General features: G+C 41.5%; 1 protein-coding gene across 2 annotated transcripts in view; it reads left to right on the top strand.

The window, feature by feature from the left end:
* The first annotated feature begins 7,675 nt into the window (after nucleotides 1–7,675).
* The window catches only part of LOC126272507 (uncharacterized), a 561,656-nt gene continuing 543,649 nt past the window's right edge, over nucleotides 7,676–25,682 (top strand). For both annotated transcript variants that reach the window (XM_049975404.1, XM_049975401.1), the window contains exon 1: nucleotides 7,676–8,052. The gene's annotated coding sequence lies outside the window, so the exon portion shown is untranslated. The remainder of the gene's footprint in view (nucleotides 8,053–25,682) is intronic.

The following is a 25,682-nucleotide window of genomic DNA, read 5'->3' as shown; positions in this document are numbered from 1 at the left end:
AATCCAAATGTGATGTACTTCAGTTTTACAAGGTCGTCCTCTCTGATTCCTTCGTCTAGCAATATGAGATTCGTTTACTTCTACTACTTTTTTCGGTCCACCAATTGGCACACTGTCATTTGTCACTATCACGTAGCACACATCTCGGCAATACCCGAAGTAGTCACACACGGTATTTGCCGATAACTCAGTTGCTGATGCTGTGGCTTCCAAGGTGTAATCTCGAATCCAGCACGACACAAGGATTACGCTGGTCTGAATCGATAATTTGGAGTACTCGAACCACGTAGTTTTCCTGATGCTGGTTCGCTTTCCGCAAAGTCCGCAATGAAATTGCGACGGCATCTCAGAGCCCACACTCGTCTTACGCAGTTTCACAGACTTCGCAGCACCACAGTCAACACAGTCCCTCCTTCCCTCGCCCGGCAGAAGTCCATAACTCCGGCAAAAAGTTTAACATTTGTCTATGCCGGATATATTGTGAATGTTATCCCTTATCTAGGAAAGGATGACACTAGGCGGACTGATGAGCGTCTTGGTGACCTCGTTGTAAAAAAAAAATGATGCAACCTTACCTAAACAAAGGAATAAATGTCACATGCGACAATTTTTTCACCTCCTTAGCGCTCTCTGAGATACTGAAAGCTAATTCTACGAGACTTGTGGGCACAATAAATCGATCTCGCAGGGAAATAGCAGTCTGTATCAAGAAGGCAAGAGAACAGTTATACAGCACAGTGTTGCTGAAAAAAGATGATATCACACTGACTGTTTATCAGGGTAAGAGTAACAGGAATGTCCTGATTCACAGCAATGTGCGTCCGTATGTGACGATTGAGGATGGTATAAAAAAAGAAGCCAGACACAGCTACGTTTTATAACTGCTCTAAATATGGAGTGGACGTGGTCGACCAAATGGCTCGCAAATACTCTGTCAAAGCACCATCGAGTCGTTGGCCTGTTCACACATTTTACAAATTGCTGGATTTGGCTGGGATAAATGCGTGGGTATTGTTCAATTCTGTAAATGATAAAAAATTGAAACGCAGGGATTTCATCCTGCAGCTGGGGGAGGAGCTTCGTGAGGAGTACGCAGCGACTAGAGAGACAAGCGGCCCTGTCAGACGTGAAGATATTCCTGACGGACGAAAAAGGGAACACGTTGCCTTGTGAAGGCTAACTGTGAAGGAAACAAATCATTTGTAAAGTGTCACATCTCAAGAAAACTGTGTGCAACAAATGTACGCCGGCCGCGGGGGTCTCGCGGTTCTAGGCGCTCAGTCCGGAACCGCGCGGCTGCTACGGTCGCAGGTTCGAATCCTGCCTCGGGCATGTATGTGTGTGGTGTCCTTAGGTTAGTTAGGTTCAAGTAGTTCTAAGTTCTAGGGGACTGATGACCACAGCTGTTAAGTCCCATAGTGCTCAGAGCCATTTTTGAACAAATGTACATCAAAAGACTGTTATGTATGTTCATTATGCAACGGTAGCCAGTAAAAACACTCAGCAAATACGTGTAAGTTTTAAAATATAAAATTATAATCTGTCTAAACCTTGTTTATTTTTGTTAATTTCATTCTAAATTTCCTAGTGCTTCTAACAATAGATTCATTGGCAGTAACAATAACCCACTGACATAGGGGAAATAAAGGAAAAGATCGCGGGTCAGTGACCCAGCCACGGTTCTAGGTATGTCCAAATAACAGCGGTTCTAGTGTTAAATGAATGCATGGTGTCCGCTGTCTCCGTATCATGCCCAAATACAGGTGCTATCAGTTCAAATGGTTCAAATGGCTCTGAGCACTATGGGACTTAACATCTATGGTCATCAGTCCCCTAGAACTTAGAACTACTTAAACCTAACTAACCTAAGGACATCACACAACACCCAGCCGTCACGAGGCAGAGAAAATCCCTGACCCCACCGGGAATCGAACCCGGGAATCCGGGCGTGGGAAGCGAGAACGCTACGGTGCCATCAGTAATTCCTTCTAGTTCCTCTCCCCTTCATCCTCAGTTTGCGTTTAATGTACGGCTGCTGCGAATTCCGAGTTGTGTCTGCTCTTTCAGACATCTCTGAAAGGACAGACACCACGCATTTACGTAACAGATTTTCCTAGACGGGCGATGGACCCACCTTCTTCAGTGCAGATGTGAAAATACATCGGACCTCCTGCAGGAATCTCAAAGTGGTGAGCATGACGGAAACAGACAGGGACGGTGGACAGGTGCGCTCGGCAGTATGTGGGTCGGCCGTGACGCGTGCTGAGATAGTCCTCGCAGATGCGGTAACATTGTGTCCTGGATGGTGCAGTGGTTATCGCGCCTGACTTGTAACCAGGAGATCCTGGGTGCAAATGCCAGTCCGATACACATTTTCGCCTGTCAGTGCTGATTCTGCGTCATATATACTATGCACTGGGACATGAAGCGGTATATATATATATATATATATATATATATATATATATATATATATATATATATATATATATATGGTGTTTCAAAAATGACCGATATATTTGAAACGGCAATACAAACTAAACGAGCAGCGATAGAAATACACCGTTTGTTGCAATATGCTTGGGACAACAGTACATTTTCAGGTGGGCAAACTTTCGAAATTACAGTAGTTACAATTTTCAACAACAGATGGCGCTGCTGTGAAAGATATAGAAGACAACGCAGTCTGTGGGTGCGCCATTCTGTACGTCGTCTTTCTGCTGTAAGCCTGTGCTGTTCACAACGGGCAAGTGTGCTGTGGACAACATGGTTTATTCCTTAGAACAGAGGATTTTTCTGGTGTTGGAATTCCACCGCCTAGAACACAGTGTTGTTGTAACAAGACGAAGTTTTCAACGGAGGTTTAATGTAACCAAAGGACCGAAAAGCGATACAATAAAGGATCTGTTTGAAAAATTTCAACGGACTGGGAACGTGACGGATGAACGTGCTGGAAAGGTAGGGCGACCGCGTACGGCAACCACAGAGGGCAACGCGTAGCTAGTGCAGCAGGTGATCCAACAGCGGCCTCGGGTTTCCGTTCGCCGTGTTGCAGCTGCGGTCCAAATGATGCCAATGTCCACGTATCGTCTCATGCGCCAGAGTTTACACCTCTACCCATACAAAATTCAAACGCGGCAACCCCTCAGCGCCGCTACCATTGCTGCACGAGAGACATTCGCTAACGATATAGTGCACAGGATTGATGACGGCGATATGCATGTGGGCAGCATTTGGTTTACTGACGAAGCTTATTTTTACCTGGACGTCAATAAACAGAACTGGCGCATATGGGGAACCGAAAAGCCCCATGTTAAAGTCCCATCGCCCCTGCATCCTCAAAAAGTACTGGTCTGGGCCGCCATTTCTTCCAAAGGAATCATTGGCCCATTTTTCAGATCCGAAACGATTACTGCATCACGCTATCTGGACATTCTTCGTGAATTTGTGGCGGTAAAAACTGCCTTAGACGACGCTGCGAACACCTCGTGGTTTATGCAAGATGGTACCTGGCCACATCGCACGGCCGACGTCTTTAATTTCCTGAATGAATATTTCGATGATTGTGTGATTGCTTTGGGCTATCCGAAACATACAGGAGGCGGCGTGGATTGGAATCCCTATTCGCCAAACATGAACCCCTGTGACTTCTTTCTGTGGGGACACTTGAAAGACCAGGTGTACCGCCAAAATCCAGAAACAATTGAACAGCTGAAGCAGTACATCTCATCTGCATGTGAAGCCAGACACGGGTAATTTCATTCAGAGACTACGCCATATTATTGCTACGCATGGTGGATATGTGGAAAATATCGTACTATAGAGTTTCCCAGACCACAGCGCCATCTGTTGTTGACAATTGTAACTACTGTAATTTCGAAAGTTTGTCTGCCTGAAAATGTACTGTTGTCCCAAGCATATTGCAACAAACGGTGTATTTCTATCGCTGCTCGTTTAGTTTGTATTGCTGTTTCAAATATACCGGTCATTTTTGAAACACCACATATATATATATATATATATATATATATATATATATATATATATATATATATATATATATATATCATGAAATAAGCATCAAACGAAAAGACTACAAAGAACGAAGCTTGTCTAGCTTGAAGAGGGAAACCAGGTGGCGCTATGGTTGGTTCGCTAGATGGCGCTGCCATAGGTCAAACGGATATCAATTACGTTTTATTAAAATAGGAACCCCCATTTTTTATTACATATTGGTGCAGTACGTAAAGAAATATGAACGTTTGAGCTGGACCACTTTTTTCGCTTGGTGATAGATGGCGCTGTAATAATCCCAAACGTGTAAGTACGTGGTATCACGTAACATTCCGCCAGTGAGACGGTATTTGCTTCGTGATACATTACCCGTGTTAAAATGAACCGCTTACCAATTGCGGGAAAGGTCGATATCGTGTTGATGTATGGCTATTGTGATCAAAATGCCCAACGGGCGTGTGCTACGTGTGGTGCTCGGTATCCTGGACGACATCACCCAAGTGTCCGGACCGTTCGCCGGATAGTTACGTTATTTAAGGATACAGGAAGTGTTCAGCCACATGTGAAGCGTCAACCACGACCTGCAACAAATGATGATGCCCAAGTAGGTGTTTTAGCTGCTGTCGCGGCTAGTCAGCACATCGGTAGCAGACAAATTGCGCGAGAGTCGGGAATCTCAAAAACGACGGTGTTGAGAATGCTACATCAACATCGATTGCACCCGTACCATATTTCTACGCACCAGGATTTGCATGGCGACGACTTTGAACGTCGTGTACAGTTCTCCCTCTGGGCACAATAGAAATTACGGGACTATGACAGATTTTTTGCACGCGTTCTATTTAGCGACGAAGCGCGTCATTCACCAACGGCGGTAACGTAAACCGGCATAATGTGCACTATTTGGCAACGGAAAATCCACGATGGCTGCGACACGTGGAACATCAGCGACCTCGGCGGGTTAGTGTATGGTGCAGCATTATGGGAGGAAGGATAATTGACCCCCATTTTATCGATGGCAATCTATATGGTGCAATGTATGCTGATTTCCTACGCAATGTTCTACCGATGTTATTACAAGATCTTTCACTGCATGACAGACTGGAGATGTACTTCCAACTTGATGGACGTCCGGCACATAGCTCGCGTGCGGTTGAAGCGGTATGGAACAGCATATTTCATGACAGGTGGATTCGTTGTTGAAGCACCATACCATGGCATGCACGTTCACCGGATCTGACGTCCCCGGATTTCTTCCTGTGGGTAAAGTTGAAGGATATTTGCTATCGTGATCCACCGACAACGCATGACAACATGCGTCAGCGCATTGTTGATGCATGTGCGGACATTACGGAAGGCGAACTACTCACTGTTGAGAGGAATGTCGTTACACGTATTGCCAAATGCATTGAGGTTGACGGACATCATTTTGAGCATTTATTGCATTGTGGTATTTACAGATAATCACGCTGTAACAACATGCATTCTTAGAAATGATAAGTTCACAAAGGTACATGTATCACATTGGAACAACCGAAATAAAATGTTCAAACGTACATACGTTCTGTATTTTAATTTAAAAAACCTATCTGTTACCAACTGTTTGTCTAAAATTGTGAGCCATATGTTTGTGACTATTACAGCGCCATCTATCACAAAGCGAAAAAGTGGTCCAACTAAAATATTCATATTTCCTTACGTACTATACGAATATGTCAAAAAATGGGCGTTCCTGTTAAAAAAAAAACCGCAGTTGATATCCGTTTGACCTATGGCAGCGCCATCTAGTGGGCCAATCATAGTGCCATCTGGTTTCCCCCTTCAAGCTAGACAAGTTACGTTCTTTGTAGTTTTTTCGTTTGACGCTAATTTGGCCCTGTCACGATGCATGGACCACATACATGAATCAGCTGTGACAGGCGAAAATGTGTATCGGATATATATGTATGTTATGATGAACTACTAAATATTTAAGTCTGCTGAAATAATATTGATGTACGTAATTTGCATAAACATTTTATAGTCGCTCATTCCTCAGAAAACTTTGTTTGCTAGATAACGCTGCAAACACGGAAAATACACAAAGCCCAGAACAAAATTTATCTTGTTACCTACATCGGCTTGTGCAATTAAACGATGCCCTCGTGGTAGCGAGATATATCATAAGAACAGATGTCGCTATACTATGGAGGATTTAAAAGTAAGGTATGGAAGATACACAAATCCCAGAACAAAATTCATCTTCATTTTACTCCTCAGGGGGGTAATTACTGCTACGCTGCGACTCACTGCTGTACAGAATGTTTAGAAGAGGTGAGAGCACACCTGCGGTAGGAAGCAAATAGGTAACAGCTTGTCAAACAGCTAAGTGGTGACAGATAGTCACTAACGACGTGTTTTGTTTATTACTAATGGATTATTGGTCTCTCAGTGCTGGTACAAATTCTCTTAGTTGAAATAATAAGAAATATCCTATTACAAGAGAACCTCCCCATCGCACCCCTCTCAGATTTAGTTATAAGTTGGCGCAGTGGATAGGCCTTGAAAAACTGAACACAGGTCAATCGAGAAAGTTCAAGTCTTCCCTCGGATGAGAACTTTAATTTTTTATTTTCAGACAATCATCAAAGTTCAGACACTCTCACATAATCAACTTCACTCTCCAAAGTTCCAGGACATGTTTAGATTTGCTTGGACATGTGCAGGATTTGACGGTCTACACACGGAAAAATTTGAAAACGTTAAAAACATATGTTTTGACACAGCACAGGGAAAACTGTGCGACAGTGAAACTGTTGCATTCATTTATTGCAGTTCATGTGACAAAATCTTATGTTTTCATCACTTTTTTGGGAATGATTATCACATCCACAAGAAAACCTACATCTGTCGAGGTAGAAGAATCTTTTTACCCATTTGCCATGTGTACAAGTTAGGTGGGTCGACAACATATTCCTGTCATGTGACGCACATGCCGTCACCAGTGTCGAATAGAATATATCAAACGTGTTTTCCTGTGGAGGAATCGGTTGACCTATCACCTTGCGATCAAATGTTTTCGGTTCCCATTGGAGAGGCACGTCCTTTCGTCTACTAATCGCACGGTTTTGCGGTGCGGTCGCAAAACACAGACACTAAACTTATTACAGTGAACAGAGACGTCAATGAACGAACGGACTCATCATAACTTTGCGAAAATAAAGAAGGTAAACTTTCCACTCGAGGGAAGACTTGAACCAAGGACCTCTCGCTCTGCAGTTGCCCACGGTAACAACGGGACTACGGCGCTCAAAAGTTTACAATAGCCTTTATGTTGCCTATCATGCTCATGGACAACTCAGTTTCTGTATTTTGCTTATTTTTATCACAGTTCCACACTACTTCTTCCTGTTCTCTCGATTGAACTGTGTTCAGTTTTTCAAGGCCTATCCACTGTGCCAACTTATAACTACATCTGAGAGGGGTGCGATGGGGAGGTTCCCTTGTTAGCAATAAAACAGACAGCAAACGAAGTGTCCAAAGTTAAACGTAGCGCGCCGCCACGTGCCCCGTCTGCCAACTAATCGATGCGCGCAAACGGGTTAGTTGGCCGTCCTGCTCACAGAGCGCGCCAGTGACGGAGGTCCATCCCAGGCGGGGCGAGGCCGTCAGACAAGCGTAGCCGGCGTGCGCAAGCCAGTGGCGGCGGGTTGGCTGCAGGAAGGACAGTTGCCGGTTGCAGATCGGCACGGCTGTTCCCTACTCACTGCAGGTATCCGAGTACACGGCGCGACTCGCGAAATAAAGACGACTCGTGTAGCAGGGCGGGGAAGCGAGATCTCTCGAGGCGAGGCGGAAGAAACGAGCGCAGACGCGACGGAGAGCAACAAGTGTCGAGTGACAGACAGCAGGAAGTGACGTAGCGGGCGGGGGAGGGTGCGTGCGAGTCCGCGCGCATCTGCGTCTGTGTGCGTGCGTGCGTGCGTCTGTGTGATTCAGTCGGGATGCGACTGTCAATACAGTGAGCTGCCTCCCTGCGTCTCCAATTGAGAAAGAGTGGTAAGTCCACCCCGCGCCCTACTCTAACGTTCGCACGCTCTTCCCTGCCACCACACGCTTCTCTAACGCATTTCATTTTGCACACCTCCTGTGTAGAACCCTCTTTTCACGGAAGTTCTTGCTTTATAGATACTGTTTTTTGTTACAAGTTGGTGACATATGACCGGGATCCTAGGAGGAAGTTATTGTCTGTTCTAGGAGATTATGGAATAGGAGGCAAACTTTTGCAAGCAGTTAAAGGTCTTTCGACAGATAGTCAGGCAGCAGTTAGAGTTGATGGTAAATTGAGTTCATGGTTCAGAGTAGTTTCAGGGGTAAGACAAGACTGCAACCTGTCTCCACTGTTGTTCATATTATTTATGGATCATATGTTGAAAACAATAGACTGACTGGGTGAGAACACAAAATAAGCAGTCTCGCATATGCAGATGACTTACTTGTGATGGCAGATTCGATTGAAACTTTGCAAAGCAATATTTCAGAGCTAGATCAGAAATGTAAGGACTATGGTATGACGATTAGCGTTTCCAAAACGAAAGTAATGTCAGTGGGAAAGAGATACAAACGGATTGAGTGCCAAATAGGAGGAACGGCTTCAAGTAGTTACGATGCATATTCTCACAGGATGGCAACATATTGAAAGAACTGGAAGCGAGGTGTATCAAAGCTAATGCAGTGAGCGCTCAGCTACGAACTACTCTCTTCTGCAAGAATGAAGTTCAAACAATGGTTCAAATGGCTCTGAGCACTATGGGACTTAACTTCTGAGGTCATCAGTCCCCTATAACTTAGAACTACCTAAACCTAACTAACCTAAGGACATCACACACATCCATGCCCGAGGCAGGATTCGAACCTGCCACCGTAGCGGTTGCGTGGTTCCAGACCGTAGCGCCTAGAACCGCTCGGCCACCCTGGCCGGCAAGAAAGAAGTCAGTACCAAGACTGAGTTATCTGTGCACCGTTCAATCTTTCGACCAACTTTGTTGCATGGGAGCGAAAGCTGGGTGCATTCAGGTTACCTTATCAATAAGGTTGAGGTTACGGGAATGAACTGGGAATGAACTCTATAGGTTTAGCAGTCAGGGCGAACAGGTTTAGATGGTGGGCTCATGTTACACACATGGGAGAAGCAAGGTTACCCAAGAGACTCATGGGTTCAGCAGTAGAGGGTAGGAGGAGTCGGGATACACCAAGGAGAAGATACCTGGATTCGGTTAAGAGTGATTTTGATGTAATAGGCTTAACTTCAGAAAAGCACCAATGTTAGCACTGAACAGGGGATCATGGAGGAATTTTATAAGGGAGACTCCAGATTGAACGCTGAAAGTCATAATCAGTCTTAAATGATGATGATGATGTTGGTAACACGAGGAAAATCGGACTACAAGGTGTTTACAGCGGTTGCATTACGAAATTTAGTCCGTGGTCGAAGCAACTGCTGGTGACTAACAGGCGGGGAAAACCCTCGGTGCTGTCTGCCGCTGTGTTTCCTCTAATTGCTCATTCCTCCTTGTGTAAACTCGGATGTGTGACATTAATTGGCCTAAAATGTTGTCACATATCAAACCACGACTGCTAGATAGAAATACCACTACCATCTCTCCGGTTATAGCAGATTTTGCTGGCGGCGAAATTTAACTGACTGAATTCCGCTTTTTCTAAGCAGCAGCATAAGACTAAATTCTACTGGACTTCGCCGTTAAAATAGACGTAGTTTGCAAGGAAAACCTATGAAGTCAAGTTTGGTTGCTACTGAAAAGGCATTAGCTTTGTGTAACACCTGTTAACAACTAGCGCCAAATTCCCCATGCTGATTTATTGCTGGCTTTTTGACGAGGTACACCAGTCTACGAGTTCGGTCCGTGTTCCTTGTGATATCAAAATACATGGCTCAGTTTAATACACGTATCTGCAGCGGAGCGAAACGTGAATACCGTGACGAAAGATGACTTCCAGAGCTAAACAGCCCCCAAGTCGATAACAGCAAAGCGTGTGTTCTTTCTTTCTCTTTCTCATATTCCAAAAAATTTTAAGCAACATGACTCGATACCTTTCCCAACACTTTCTACCTCTTCTAGTACTCCTTTCTACCCACTGACTTGTGGTCGGTATTCTGATATTTTCCATCCTATTTATATGACACTTAAAAATTTAATCCCTTTATAAGTACATTTTTTCGTATCTTATGAGGTGTCTGAGTCGTATAAGTCAAAAAATTTGATCTATGCTGCCTGTATATGGCTTTTGTCGTTTTTGGCCACTACCATTTTTTGTTTCCATGCATCAATTCTGCTACTTCCATAACTTCGTAAAATTTGAGTCGTGTTTCTATTCTTGTTTTTCCTGTCAGAATGCGTCTAATTGTTCCCCTTTCTGTCATAGTTGTAATTGGCATCCAGTCGTAATAGCTAAAATAGCTGGCGTATCATCGGCAGTTGTTTCTGATCTACCAGGGTATTTTTCTGTCAATGCCATTCATAATTTTACCCATGGCAGATCTGATTCGGTTTATGAACTGCGAAATGCAGACTGTCTGCTGTGTAATATACAACTAAAAGGTTACTACCAAAAAGAATGAACCATGATATCCTAATGTCAGTCTCTGCGCCCTTGGGTTTAAACATCTTCTTTCCAACTTCATATTACCTCGTCTAGATATGTATTAAAAAGCTTAGGACAGAGCCTGCGTTCCTGTAGGATGACTTGATTCGTAACTGCTCACCACTTGGTTTTCAGAAGTCAATTACTCCTTCACTACTTCCATAGGAGTTTCCTCTTCAGTCAAGCTAAAGCCTTTTTAAATATCTAGAAATACCATACGAGTAGCTATACTGAATTTTATGCACTTTCCAATTAATTAAATTAATAGAAAAACATTACTAATTCATGAATGTCTTCTCATAAAAGCTTGATACACTTCACTATGTTTTATTTCCCTCAAAACCTTCGTACTGTTGTTTAACATTCTTTGGTATAATTTTTACTCAGAGTTTAGTACACTTATGCTTCTTTAATTGACTATCGTTTCATTTTTTTTTTTATGGGTCGACTCTGGCTACTTTTCGTATTTGTGCGATTCTTCCTTGACACCGACAAATATTAAACAAACTCTTTCATTTGTGATTCAGAATACTTTACCAATTTTGAACTAATATTTTCATACGCGCTAGCTTCCTGTTCATAGACTTCCTGAAGGTGTTTCATCTCTGACATTGTCAAAGAGTATGCTCCCTCAAGTCAATAATGAACTGTTCCATCTCTTGGCATGTATATCGTTATTACACCATGCGTTTCTGTTATTTTCCAAGTTTTTTCTTCAATAAAGTTTATTAGTATATGCTCGCCACACTTTTATTATGTCCTTTCATAATTTTATGTCCAACCACATCAATCTCCATATTATTAATGAGTATGTTTCAGTCCTCTCCCAGTGCACTACTAACGTCTGTTTTTACTATTCTTTGCTTTTCTGATATCGAAATTTAGATTCTTCTATTTGCTATTTTAAATGAACTAAATAAACCATGTCCCAACAAGATGTTCTCATTCCATATTCTTAAAACAGTCTTTTTTGGCTTTATTGCTCCCAGAACTTTTGAAGCTGCTTTAAATACAAATTGTTTAACGTTATTCCACTGTATTTAAGTCTGTGTCTCCCTTAGTTTTTACATTGAGGTGTTGTGTACACCTGCTCTTATACAACAGGTGTGTTCTCTCCTTTAGTAACAAACGCAGTCTGTACTTTTTTTTAATATCTTCTGGTTCACGGTTACTTGGTAAAACAGCTAGATGTTTGGAGTACGTGTTTTAGCACCAGCGAGTCAGTCTCACTACATAATGATCAATTTGTCTATAACTTCCTCTTAAAATATGAGTACTCTTCACTAGTGGGGCTACTGCGGTTTCCCATCAGTCTTTAACAGATCTTGATCCTTGAGCTGTCTACATGTATTATTAATGTCCTCCTTCCCAAAAAAGCTACTAATCTTTTTCAGTTTGTTAAAGGAGCAGAATATTGTACGAGCCATAGCTTATTCGGACGTCGTGTAATGCATAGCATACCGACTTACGAACAATATTGAGATAAAAAAAATGTAAAACTTTAGAGACTTTCGTCAGCAGGCTCCAAATATGAATACTACATTACAGCGAAAGTTTCAGAACCTGCATTGATGCTTTTTAATTTATGTGTCAATGTCCAACGTTTGAAAGTATCATTTTTCATTTCTTTTAGAAGCAGACTTAAAATGGAAGCTACAGAAAAATGCGAAATATTCTTCGCAGTGGTTAAAGAAGTGATCTCAAACCGTATTAGAGTCTGTTTTTTTTTTCGCTAAAAATTTGCAGTTCCTTACTGTAAGGTAAGTCCTCCACAGGGGAGTGTGTGTACGGAAATGTCAGAAGAAGAATTCCTAAGGCGCAGCCTAAACTTAATTAGCGAACGCATAGTCATCCTGATTACCCTATCGTAGTTTACGAATATTCGTTGGAAATGTATGGAGTTACCCTAGAATACAGTCCGATAGGGAAGTACAAAATGTTCAACTAACCACTGCCTCTCAGCTAGTTAAGGCAATCCGAAATAGTTTGTTCTACATTCATTTTCTTGTGTTCCTTCTGAAAATTCTGTATTGCACGTAACTATAAGAAACTGTATGAGAGTATCACAATAGCATGTTGGGGAGTACGCGTGTTGGTTCGTCCGTTGTTCTGTAACGGACTGTGTGCAATTATTACTGCAAACAGGGGAACCAAAGGAAGACGTGGACACCGCTAAAATCTGACGATGAAAGCAGGTAAATAGGTTGTGCTAAACACCCACACGTTTTGTCGGCGGCAAAGTGTTGCCCTAAATTATGGCAGGGAACAAAGGTCACTGGTTCAAGTACAGCGGAAGAAATCTTAATGTAATATTTCAGCCACGTAGTAGGAAAACTTGTAGATGGGTTTAAGCAAAATAATAAAGTTTTTGCAACTAAAAACATGCTGACTCTGCTGCACCTTGTAAAGTTCTGTTACGCGTAATCCAGATAAACAGATACACAGTAATACTTCACGGTCGATAACCATCTGAATATATTTTTTATGCTCTCGTTCTGATAAACATCTTATTTTCATATTTTGTAAAGTACATGACAGGGAGAACTGTTTACTGTGCGGTACACGAGGGCTATTCGGAAAGTAAGGTCCGATCGTCGCGAAACGGAAAGCACAGTGAAAATCAAAACTGATTTACAGAATGAGATTTTCACTCTGCAGCGGAGTGTGCGCCGATATGAAACTTCCTGGCAGATTAAAACTGTGTGCCGGACCGAGACTCGAATTCGAGACCTTTGCCTTTCGCGGGCAAGTGCTCTACCAACTGAGCTACCCAAGCACGACTGACATCCCGTCCTCACAGCTTTACTTACGCCAGTACCTCGTCTCCTACCTTCCAAACTTTACAGAAGCTATCCTGCGAACCATGCAAGACTAGCACTCCTGAAAGAAAGGATATTGCGGAGACATGGCTTAGCCACAGCCTAGGGGATGTTTCCAGAATGAGATTTTCACTCTGCAGCGGAATGTGCGCTGATATGAAACTTCCTGGCAGATTAAAACTGTGTGCTGGATCGAGACTCGAACTCGGGACCTTTACCTTTCGCGGGCAAGTGCTCTACCATCTGAGCTGCGCAAGCACGACTCACGCCCCGTCCTCACAGGTAGGAGACGAAAAAGGCAAAGGTGCCGAGTTCGAGTCTCGGTCCGGCACACAGTTTTAATCTGCCAGGAAGTTTCAAAAATGATTTATTTGCAACAGTTAGCTACACCTTCCAGCTACTTCTCTACAAAGTCGCCGCTCCGACCGAGACATTTGTCGTAGCTTTGTACCAACTTTCGAATACCCTCGTCATAGAAGGCTTTCCGTCAACTGTCTACGCAATTTTGGAACTTGTTGTCTGCGCCAAAACGTTGTCCACATAGCCAACGGTTCATGTGAGCACATGTGAAAATCCGAGTGAACCAAGTTCTGACTGTGTGGTGCACGATCAAATACTTCCCATCGAAAATGCTGCAGAGGCGTCCTCATTGGCCGTGGAATATGCGGTCGACAATTGAAGAAAGAAATGCATGACAATTACGTTGTGTGAGCTTCATTAAATCAGGGGAAATCCCTTTCAGGCACTCACACTTGGCTGGAGACTATTTTCTAAGCATCTTTACGTGCTCACTGTGCACTCAGACCCGATCGACTGGCGTACTATAGACACTGTCCGACACGCCAATGCAAAGCTTCATCGCATTTTCACTGTGGTTTCCATTCCTCAGTCGATCGGACCTTACTTTCCGGGTAGCTCTCTTATTTAGGCAGGGTCACCGTGGATTAGGGGAACCGTCTTTGAGCAGTAATCAGAAACCTTCTGCGTCCCAGGTGAAATGGCAGCAATTGCTTAAATTTGGAATAAAAATGATTAGAAATGGGGTCGAAGACTTTCGGTATAAGGGACCACCCTTGCTCTGCCAACGGCCTTGCCAAAGACATTTCCGGGGCGCTTTCTTGCCCTCGGGGTGTGAAACTGTCATTAAAAGGCGGAAAGGTCAGCAATTATCGAAGGCAATGGAAAGCGCTTGATTAAGTTCACATAATGTGTATCTGCAGGACAAGAGGCCTTTAACTGAAAATGCCTGATGATCTCCCCATTGGCGAAACACTCTGTATTAGTCACCCAGTCAGATCTTTGGGAGAGGAATGCCAATTCTATGAGTTGGGGTGTGGAATGGCAGAGTTTTGAATGTGGCTCGGAAGCTAGAAAATTTGAAAAGGAAAATGCAAAGGCTCAATCTACATATAGTGGGGTAATTTAAGTGAAATGAATAGAAGATAAGGATATCTGGTGATATGAATAAATGGTTAATATCATCAGAAACAGTAAATGGTATAACGGGAGTAGAATTCGTCATCATTAAGAAGTAGGGTAGACAGTGACTTACTGTCTGCCGACGTGACAAGTAGAAGATGAAGAGATGGAGAACGTATATGAGAATACTGAAATACTGAATTCCGTATGTAAAGAGAGATGAATATCTAATAATTATGGGCGACTGGAACACCATAGTAGGGGAAGGAATGAAAGAAAGAGTTAGGTGACAATATAGGCTCAATAGTACGAGTGAGAGAAAAGAATAATTGAGTTTTGGAATACATTTCAAGTAGTAACGGCGAAAAGATTCTTCAGTTTCCGCAGGAGGTGAAGATATACTTGGAAATGATTTCATAGATAAGGGAAAATTCCTACTGGATTACATCATGGAGAGACAGAGTCCAAAATCATGTACTGAGCTGTACGACGTACCCAGGAGCTGAGGTAGACTCAGATTCCGGTGTATTAATGATGAAGAATAGAACCGGTCGAAAGAATCAATTTGGAAAGAAGAACGATACTGAAGTGCTGTGGAATAATGATGTGCGTTTAAAGTTCTCTAAGGTTTTAGATACTGTGATAATAAATACCAAAATAGGCAATTCAGCTGAAGAGAAATTGACTTCTGTAAAAAGGACAATAACGTAAGTTGGACAGACAACAAGAAATACATGGAAGATAACTCCTCAGAAACCACTGGTAATAGAAGGAATTCTTCAGTTGATTGGCGAAATAAGCACGTACAAAAATGTTAAGGAAAAGACAGGACTACAGTAGTGAAGTTGCTTAGGAGCGAAATAAATAGGAAGTGCAGGAAAGCCAAGGTGAAATGGTCGCAGGAAGATTGCGAAGAACTAGAAAAAGAAATGACTCTGGGAAGCATAAATAAAACGAAAAACCTTAGATGAAATTAAAAGCAAAGGCATCAACGTTAAGAGCCCAATAGGAATTCCGCTTTACACGCAAAGGAGAGATATTAGGAAGAGTACCTACAAAGAAAACGGAGTACCTTAACATATGGTACGAATACGTGCAGAGGACAGACAACACACAACGTCTCAAATTAGCAGTGGCATATAAGTCGCCAAGTCGTAAGAGGAGATAGGCAAACAATTCGTGAAGACGAAAAACACATGAAGTGAGAAAGTAATAATGCAATGAGCAACAATAATAATAATGTGCTTGTTTAATACGTTAATTACAAATTATTACAATTTTAGCGAGCAATAAACATATCGCATTCGAAAAACTTGTGGCTAGAACTAACAATTATTCGCTTCTAATGAATTTGCGTGCCTACAGCGTATCATTCAGCTGTGCGACGGTATAGTGGTTTCCTATCAGAAAGGTGACAATTCACACCAAATGATATCTTGTGTTCCGCCAAGAAAGTGTTATAGGCCCTTAGCCCTTCGTAATCTATATAAACGATTTAGGTTGTTTGCAGATGATGCTGTCGTCTACAGTCTAGTAAATTCATCAGAAGGTCAAAACAAACTGCAAAATGATTTAGATGAGATGTCTGTATGGTGCGAAAAATTGGCAATTGAATAATGGAAAGCATGAGGTCATGCGGTTGCATGATAAATAACCCAAATCTGAAAGCTGTAAATCCAGCTAAATACTTAGGGCGTAAAATTACAAACAACTTAAATTGGAACGATCATATAGATAATGTGACGGAGGAGAAGAGCACAAGACTGCGTTTTATTGCCAGAACACTTAGAAAATGTAAGAGCTCTACTAAAAATGTTGCCAGCACTACACTTGTCTGTCGTCTGCTAAAGTAGTACTGTGTGATATGTGAGCCTTACCGGATAGGACTGATGGAGAACATCGAAAAAGTCGAAAAAGTAGGGCAGCTCGTTTTGTATTATAGCTAAAGAAGGCAGAGAACTTCAGGGATGTGATACTCGTGTTGGGGTGTTAGTCATTAAAACAAAGGTGTTTCTCGTTACGGCGAGATCCTTTCAAGAAATTTCAATCAGTCACTTTCTCCTCCGAGTGCGAAAACATTTGTTGATGCCCGCCTCGTAGCAAGAAATAATCATCGTAATAATGTAACAGAAATCAGAGCGCGCACGGAAAGATTTAAGCGTTCGTGCTGCCCGCGCTTTGTGGGACAGTGGAACAGTAGAGAAATAGACTGAAGGTAGTTCTATGGTGTCTCTGCTAACCTCTAAACTGTGAATTGCAACCTAGCCATCTAAATATAGATGTAGAACACTTCTGGTAAACCAGTAATATGTGGCATGCACAGTAGTGATCTTACCGCTTCCCTGCACCATAACCGATGTAACTTTTCTGATTTTATCCGTTACATGACTCTACAACCAAGATAACGCGCTGCGTTTGTGTATGTAGGAAAAACGGCGTGATTGTGGAGGTGATATTTAAAGAGCATACTATAGCGTCGTATGAAAAACTTTAATTTATATGTTCTACTAAGACTGCGTAGGAGAGGCTCTTTAGGAGAAATATCGAAGTGCAAGGATTGGACAAAAATATGGAAACACTACGACAGACTTATGCTTGGACATAAATGCAGATGCTGGTCAAGTCTGCAGGTAGCACTGTTGTATCTGATCGCGAACGTCACCTGTGTAACGTTTTCAATACGTCATATGTGCCAATCGTCGCCAGAACAGTCTTGTGTGTAGTTCCGGCCGCATTATGCAGGAGCTAAGTAAATTTGAACGTGATTTTCGTATGATGGATACATCCGTAACCGAAGGAGCAGAAGCATTTGATGTTTCAAGAAGTAACGAAGATTTATACCGCATACAGCGCAAGCGGCCAAACGTCATCCGCTAAGTCACGACGTGGACGAAAGTGTGTGTTGAGCGATCGTGACAGAAGGTCATTGAAGAGGAGTGTGACGAAAACTAAGAAGAAAACGGCAGCAAAAGTCCCTACAGAAATGAACGTTGCACTCGCGGACCCTGTCGGAACCAAAACAACTCTAAGGGAGCTCCATAGGCAGGAAATACCAGGGCGAGCTGGATATGCAGAACCGCACTTCGGTGATGCAATTGCCCATAAGAGAAAAACAGGGTGCCGAAGCATAAAATCTGGACTACAGAGCAATAAAAGAAACTCATTTAGTTGGATGAGTGTCGTTTCACACTATTTCCAACTTCTGGCCGTGTTTACGTCCCAAGAGTGGAACATGACGGGGATTCGGTGATGATTTGAGCAGCTGTATAGCGATATTGGTTGGGCACCATAGTTCCTCTGCAAGGACGCATTACTGCCAGGCATTATGTGACCGGTTTGGCTGATCAGATCAGTCCCATGTTATAATGTTTTTCAATGGCGATACTGTGTTCCAGAAAGAGAGGGCGCCTGTTCACACAGCTCGCATCGGCCACGACTGGTTCTGCCAGCTCGCGGATGAAGTGTTGCTTCTCTCCAGGCCATCACATCAGAAGACCTCAATGTTTTTGAGCTTTTGTCGTCTACTTTGTAGAGGAGGATTGGTGATCCCTATCCAGCTCCATCATCATTACCTGAGCTTCTCAATATTTTTCAGGAAGAATGGTATAAGATTCCCTTGAAAACCATAGAGGATCTATACTTATCCTTTCCGACACGACTGGGAGTTGAATTCCAACGGTTTTCCTACAACGTATTAGGCATGTCGTATTTTTGGTGTTTCCATATTTTTGTCCAATCCTTGGACATTAAGGGGAAGAGCGCAGGTAAGTGCCATATTATGAGCAATTTTTAGTACACAGAGGTTTATTGAAATAAAATCGTTCGTCCACAAAATGTGGCTTTGTAATCTAAAAAAATTTTCCACGAAGTGCTATCGTTTCACGCGGCGCTCTCAACTTTTGTCGGAACCTCCTTTTTCGATATTTTTTTAGTAACAGAAAGTCGTTACATATATCTACCGCTGTAATGTATCTGAAATTAAACATGATTTATCAGTGCAGCACAGTAAAGCATGCTGTGTCCAGTCTTGAAAGAGGCAGTGAAGCTTGTGTACGCTGTTGAGTGTCAGCGTGACACGGAGGGTCATTTCAAGGTTACACCGTAAGCGAATCGTCACTTTTCGGCAAGGAGGGTTGTCAGCATCGGTAATTCCACGCCGAACTGGCGTACACAACAGTTAGGTGGTTCGAACGTTGAGCTGCTTACATTATATACAAAACATAGAAGATCTGCGTAGTAGTGGTTGCCGCAATCGTCTTCAGCTGACGACAGCTAACTACAAATTATATCACTTTTGTAACTGGAGGAGAATCTACAGAATTGAGCGATGCTTTTTTGAGGCCACTGGGAAGGCGACGTCGTCCCAGACAGTACGCAGCCGTCTCCACAGGGTCTATTTGGGCTCTACACATCCATTACGATAAATTGTACTAATCCCCAGAGATGTGGTGCGCAAAGGATGTGTACAAGGGAAATACCTTGAATGGAACGTGGATCAGAGGCGTCGGTTTCTCTCCACTGGAGACTGCAGGATTGGCCTGAGGCTCGATGGTCTTTATAGAACCCTGAGTCATGAGGTGTAAAAATTCATACCAATGAATCAAGAGCACAAAATCTGTGGTGAAAATGTCTGAAGAAAGTCTGCACGAAATGTATGCCTCTCATCGCTGTTCCGAGTTTTTCGAGGGCTGCGCAGTGCAGGACAGGACCCTCTAACCTAACGCTCAACCCTGGAGCCAACATTTTGCGATGGATTCGTCTTTAACCTCTAAATGACAAAATGGCCTATCCAGCAAACCAATGAAGTAACTGTTAGTGTTTGCTCTTTGGGAATAGTAATCAATGAAACTGCTCAATTATTATGTATTTCTAAGTCCACCTTGAGTTATGGGGTGTAAAAATTCATACCATTGAACCAAGAGCACAAAATCTGTGGTGAAAATGTTTGAAGAAAGTCTGCACGAAATTATCGATTTCGGCTTCGTAAACAAATGCCCTCAGGAGGAAGACGTTCCCCAAAGGACTGGGAACCATGCAAATAAATCCACAATCAGTTTCTTCAATCACAAGATAACTGTCTACCCCACATGCTGCATCGTACAGATGTGTTTTACCCACTGGTCCACTTGACACTGTGTTACTCCAACTACTATCAGTTACTGTAGAAACATTAGTTAGATTATCTGCATCAGAGACTTCTCCAATTTCTCAATCTTCTGCATGTTTCCTATGTAACCACTTCCCAGCAGTTCATTTCACGATCAGTGACAACTTCAGCCCACATATAACTGTGTCACCTCCGTGCAGTTGTTCTTATAGATCCCAAAGGAAATACTCATGAACATCAGTGTGATCCCTGCAACCATAAAACCAACCAAATATGGGTAAGAAATATGGCTACTACATTCATACAGGTGCGTAAAGTATTTCTGTCATCTTGCATATCTTCAGTAACCATCCTATATGTGCACCGTATAAAATGAACACACAATGCACGACCAACCAATAAACGAATAAAATCACAATGCGCATTTCACTATTTTTGCGACATTAATAATAATAATAAAAACAACATGTGAGTGTTATATGTTTATGTTAGTACGTAGCTGTTGGACTGGCTGCAGTCGTTCAAGAATAGACTAAATTTCTTCAAGATCTGAAATTAGATAATGCGGATCCCATCTGGAAATGCTGAAAACACTAATGTCGTTTTAATACTGCTGATTCACTACCAGCTCCTTGTTTCGGCACCAGTATTTACCAACATTTTAAAATACAACTCCATATAAACTGACCCTTGATCTCGCGGTTTTATGACAACCAATTAAAAATTTCGGAGTAATATATCCGACCTTTTCTTCTCAAAACCAAAAGCTTCCAACTAACTACCTGCAGTAACGGCGCGAATAACAACTACAAGGAGACCACAAGTTACAGATTTGTATTTGAGTATTTTCAGTAAAATAAATATTCTTTGTGTTGTTAACGACATCGATGAACTTCTAATTTCATGTAAATGTTCGTTGCATTAAAATATTTTTGCTTTGTACAATATCATTCTGTTTATTTTTATTTGAACTGATCGTGATAAATATGAGGATGATACCTTTTCAGAATTGACCTATTTTTATATAAATAACGCATATATTCTCAGAATTTATCAAATGGGTGGTGAAATAACAAACCAGGCCAAAGAAATGAACAAAAACTGAAGAACGTGAGAATTCGATCATAAAAAGTATTGAACGATTTAGAATAACGAGAAAGCCTTGGTTTGTTGTAACTGACAGCGCAAATAATTTATATTATCTCAGCGGGTAACATTTTCGAGATAGTTTGTGAAACTATATCACCTGCAGTGTCCCTTCTTTATTGTAAGCAGCACTGCACAGCTTATAATCAGTAAAATTTGATTTAACTGGGAACTGAACTGAAGGCAATCTATTTATTCACATGTACAGCGCAGAAGAAAGTGATCTATAAATATGCTTAAACAAGCTGTAAATTTATTTACACACGTCTCCCGTATTGGTTTTGTGCTTCTTTAATGTAGGAAATGCTACTGTGAATTAAATTTGCCGTCGTTAATGTCAGAAGAGTAATTACACAGGCGACAAATGCTAGCGGAACACGAAGACGAATGCCTCAAAGACCATCGGTAAATAATCGTACCATTACTCACCTGTTCGCTGATATCTCAATCCTACTAACATCGAAATATACAAATGGTATTCATATTTATCACAGAAATTACTGTGAAATGGAAATGATCGTGTGGCAGTGTTGGCCGGGGGGCCCCATGCTGGGGAGTTCGGCCGCCGTGTTGCAAGTCCTTTTTTTTTTGTGACGTAATAAACTTTTATTTACAAATCAACAATACACTTGTACAGATAAAAATATCTTTAAGTTTCTTGTGTACATTTTCCGTATAGTTCGAGAGTCTTTTTCTTTCGTTTTCACTGTGGTTGCTTTCTGATTTACGAATTTGGCATTAAAATAATTATTTTGTTACGTTTTGTTCGCTTGCAAATTGATTTATAAAGGTACTGTGATAGTATTTTAGTTCTAATCCTTTAGGTGTTTATGGCGTAGCGACACAGAATTTTTCTTTCTGTTTTTGTTCTGTTTTGACATTTTGTGTTCGTTAATGCTGTCATTTCAAATTGCTACCATCAGGGAGACAACTGATCTGGTGCCATAAGGTGGCATCTCTTAAGAGTTGTTTGTAGTTTTAGCTTACTGACTATGGCATACATCTAAGGATCAATGAACAACGACAAATATGTATAAATATATATATGCATATAAAACACACAAAACCCAGTCTCCCGTCTCGGGAGTGATAGGCGGTAACGCTACCGCTACGCTACGCAGGTGTATCAACACCAGTAACATCCATTGTTTGAAGTAACTAAAGTAATAAGAAATATTTTAGACATATGCTCTATACATTAACCAGTGTCACAAGGTTAAAGCCGATAATTGTCTATGAAACAGTGTCCATTTCGTGAAAACCTTTCACCAGGAACCGACAATAACGGTGCTGTTGTCTGCGGTATCTGTTTAAATTACCCTGACTGAGAGTATTTGGACTCGGTTTTGAAACAAGCAGTGCTGCGTTGCAGGAATCTTCCCCACACGCTTGCAAGATTTAAGGAGAGCCGCATCCTCAACCAACCTATGGAATACAGTCCGATGAAGATCCAGTTATGTTACAATACATGGTGTGGGGCGACGTGGTGCTAAGCATTGTCCTGTGTGCCGTTCGATTTCACAGATTCCTTTATTTTGGTTATTGATTTACTTATTTTTCTAGTTCCGCACGGATTAGACCATTATTTTCTCCCCTAAAATGTAAGTCCATACACGTTAACAAATGTGCATGAGGTAAAATAATACTTGTGTAGTTCCTTGTGGTACTGCTCTTCAAAAGAACACTTGATGCAGCTCTCCAGGACATTCCATTCCCTGCACGTATGTTCATCTCCGAATATCTACTGCAACCTGTATGCATTTGAACCCACTTACTGTGTTCATCCCTTGATCTCATTGAACAATTACACCCCCCCCCCCCCCCCACTTCCACATTTCATTGCCAAACCGAAGATTCCTTGATGTCTCAGAATGTGACTTATCAACCAGTCCCTTCTTTTACTGAAGCTGAACAATAAACTTCAGTCTTCCCCGATCAGTTAGGTAGTTAATTAGATGTTCCAGATATCATTTGAACGATTCTTCTTATCGAAATGATGTGGAACGAGTCAGTTTACAGTATATGTATACTTGATTAGTATTATCATTAATGAACACATTCTTTCTAATCCTGCTCATGTAAGTACACACAAAAACAGGATATTTTCAGACTGCTAGATTTTAAACAAAAATTCGTTTACAGAATAGGAGATGTCCAGGAGAAACGATTTTATGTTAGATTTAAAACATGCTCTGCTGCTTGTCAGACATTTTATGTCATAGGGCAAATGACCAAAAACTTTTGTTGCTGCTTACTGAACTTTTTTCTGAGCCACTGAGAGCTTCAGCAACGGGTAATAAAAGTCATTTTCCTCTAGTGCTGTAGGTGTGGACATTGCTGTTCTTCTGAAACTAAAACGAATTATTTACGGCGTATTTTGCTAGCGAATATATGAATTGAGACGATCAGCTAAAATGGCAAAATCCTTGAAGAGATATATACGTGACGACTGTGGATACTCACTTATATTAGTCTTACTGCTCGCTTTTGCGCATCAGTATCTTCTAAGTGAGGAGCTACCCCAGAAAATTATTCCATAAGACATTATTGTGGAAAAATGCAGAATACATCAGGAGGTTTATTCATTCATTCGTTTGCTTCCAAAACTAGTAATTATATGAAGAGCAAAAGTAGCTGAACTCAATTGTTTGAAAAACGCGATGATATACTTTTTTCCAGTTCAAGTTTTCATCGATACGTGCACTAAAAAATTTGACGCATTCTACCAGTTTACTAACTGCTGTTCATGTGCTGCCCGCAGCTCGTGGTCTCGCGGTAGTGTTCTCGCTTCCCGAGCACGGGGTTCTGGATTCGATTTCCGGCGGGGTCATGGATTTTCACCTGCCCCGAGATGACTGGGTGTTGTTGTGTCGTCTTCATCATCATCAGCCATTCCCATTGCGTTCGGAGGAAGGCACGGTAAATCACCTCCATTAGGACCTTGCCTAGTATGGTGGTGCGGGTCTCCCGCATCGTTCCCCCTACACTCTGTCAAGAAGCATGCAATTCATGTGCTACATCAACTGATGATATGACTATTTGTTGTAGAGAACCGAATACAGTCTTCTCAAAATTTAGGAAGAGCCCATTTGCAGAAAAACACCTAAAACTTCTTTGAAAAACATCTTATGTGGCTTCCTCTCTAATGGGTCTTGTTATAACACTAGTACTTCTGTGAAAAGTACCAAATTTTCATTCTGAATCTTAAGTAGGACCTCACTCAAATACATAAATAATAAGATTGGTCCCAAAATTGAGCCCTGTGGGAGTTTCTTTCTTATTTCTCCCCTGTCACTCATTAAATATTCTACCCTTCCAACACCGTTTGAATTGTTCAGCACAATTTTGCTTTATGTTTGTTATGTGTGGTTTAAACCAGTTGTGTTTAGGCCACCAGTTCCTTAAAATCTGAGTTTTTCTAAGAGTGTGACATGGGATAAACAATCAATCGCCTTGGAAAGATCACAGAAGATACCAACAGGCGATGTTTTATTATACAAGACTTGCAATATTTGATGAATGAATGTACAAACAGCATTTTCAGCCGAGCTACCATTCTGGAATCCAAACTGTGATATACTATGTAAATTGCTTTTAGTTAAATGTGAGACTACTCTTGAATACATTACTTTTTCGAATATTTTGGAAAAGATCTCAATAAGGAAATTTGATGATTATTTAAGTCTTTCTTGTCACCTTTTTCATGAAGGGGTTTAACAATTGCATATTTTAATCGGTCTGGAAAAATTCACTATGCCAGTGATGTATTACGTATATCACTAACGACATTACTTATTAAGTTAGAATAATTTTCCAGAATTCTTTTAAAATTCCATCAACACCATATGAACTGCTTTTTAGAATTATAGTTATATTAATTTCTGTGATGGGTGTTGGTGGTACTTGTAGTTGCTTAAAGTTAAATTTAGTAACCCCTCATTAGTTATTCATCCCATCTAATCCTCAGTTTTCTACTGTACACCACATTTCAAAAGTTTCTATTTTCTTCCTGTGTAAACTGCTTATTGTCCACGTTTCTCACCTACACATGGTTACACTCCAGACAAATACGTTCAGAAAAGACTTCCTAACATATATATTTAGGTTCGGGCTTCCTGGTACTTTGTATTTTAAGTTAATAAAGTCCGTTTTTTCAGAAATGGTTTCCTAGCTACAGTGGATTTGTACTTTATACTACTTCGGCAGTCATTTATTTTGCTGCCCAAATAGCAAAATTCATCTATTTGTATCTCATTTCCTAATCTAATTTTGTCAGCACCCTTTGACTTATTTCTACAAAATTCATTGCCTTTCTTTACTTTTGTTGATGATCTTATAACCTCTTTTCAAGACAGTATCCGTTGCATTCAACTCATCAGCTGTTCTTCCTAGTCGTTTGTTGTCTCTGACAGAATTACAGTGTCACCGGAAAACCTAAAGTTTTCATTTTTTCTTCCTGAACTCTGATATGCTTTCCAAATTTCTCCTTGGTTTCCTTCACTGCGTGCGTAATGTACAGATTGAATTACATCTGG

The sequence above is a fragment of the Schistocerca gregaria genome, chromosome 5 (genome assembly GCF_023897955.1).
Source record: "Schistocerca gregaria isolate iqSchGreg1 chromosome 5, iqSchGreg1.2, whole genome shotgun sequence".
Taxonomy (NCBI): domain Eukaryota; kingdom Metazoa; phylum Arthropoda; class Insecta; order Orthoptera; family Acrididae; genus Schistocerca; species Schistocerca gregaria.
The sequence above is the reverse complement of the archived record's forward strand: the minus strand, read 5'-3'. Positions and strand labels throughout refer to the sequence as shown.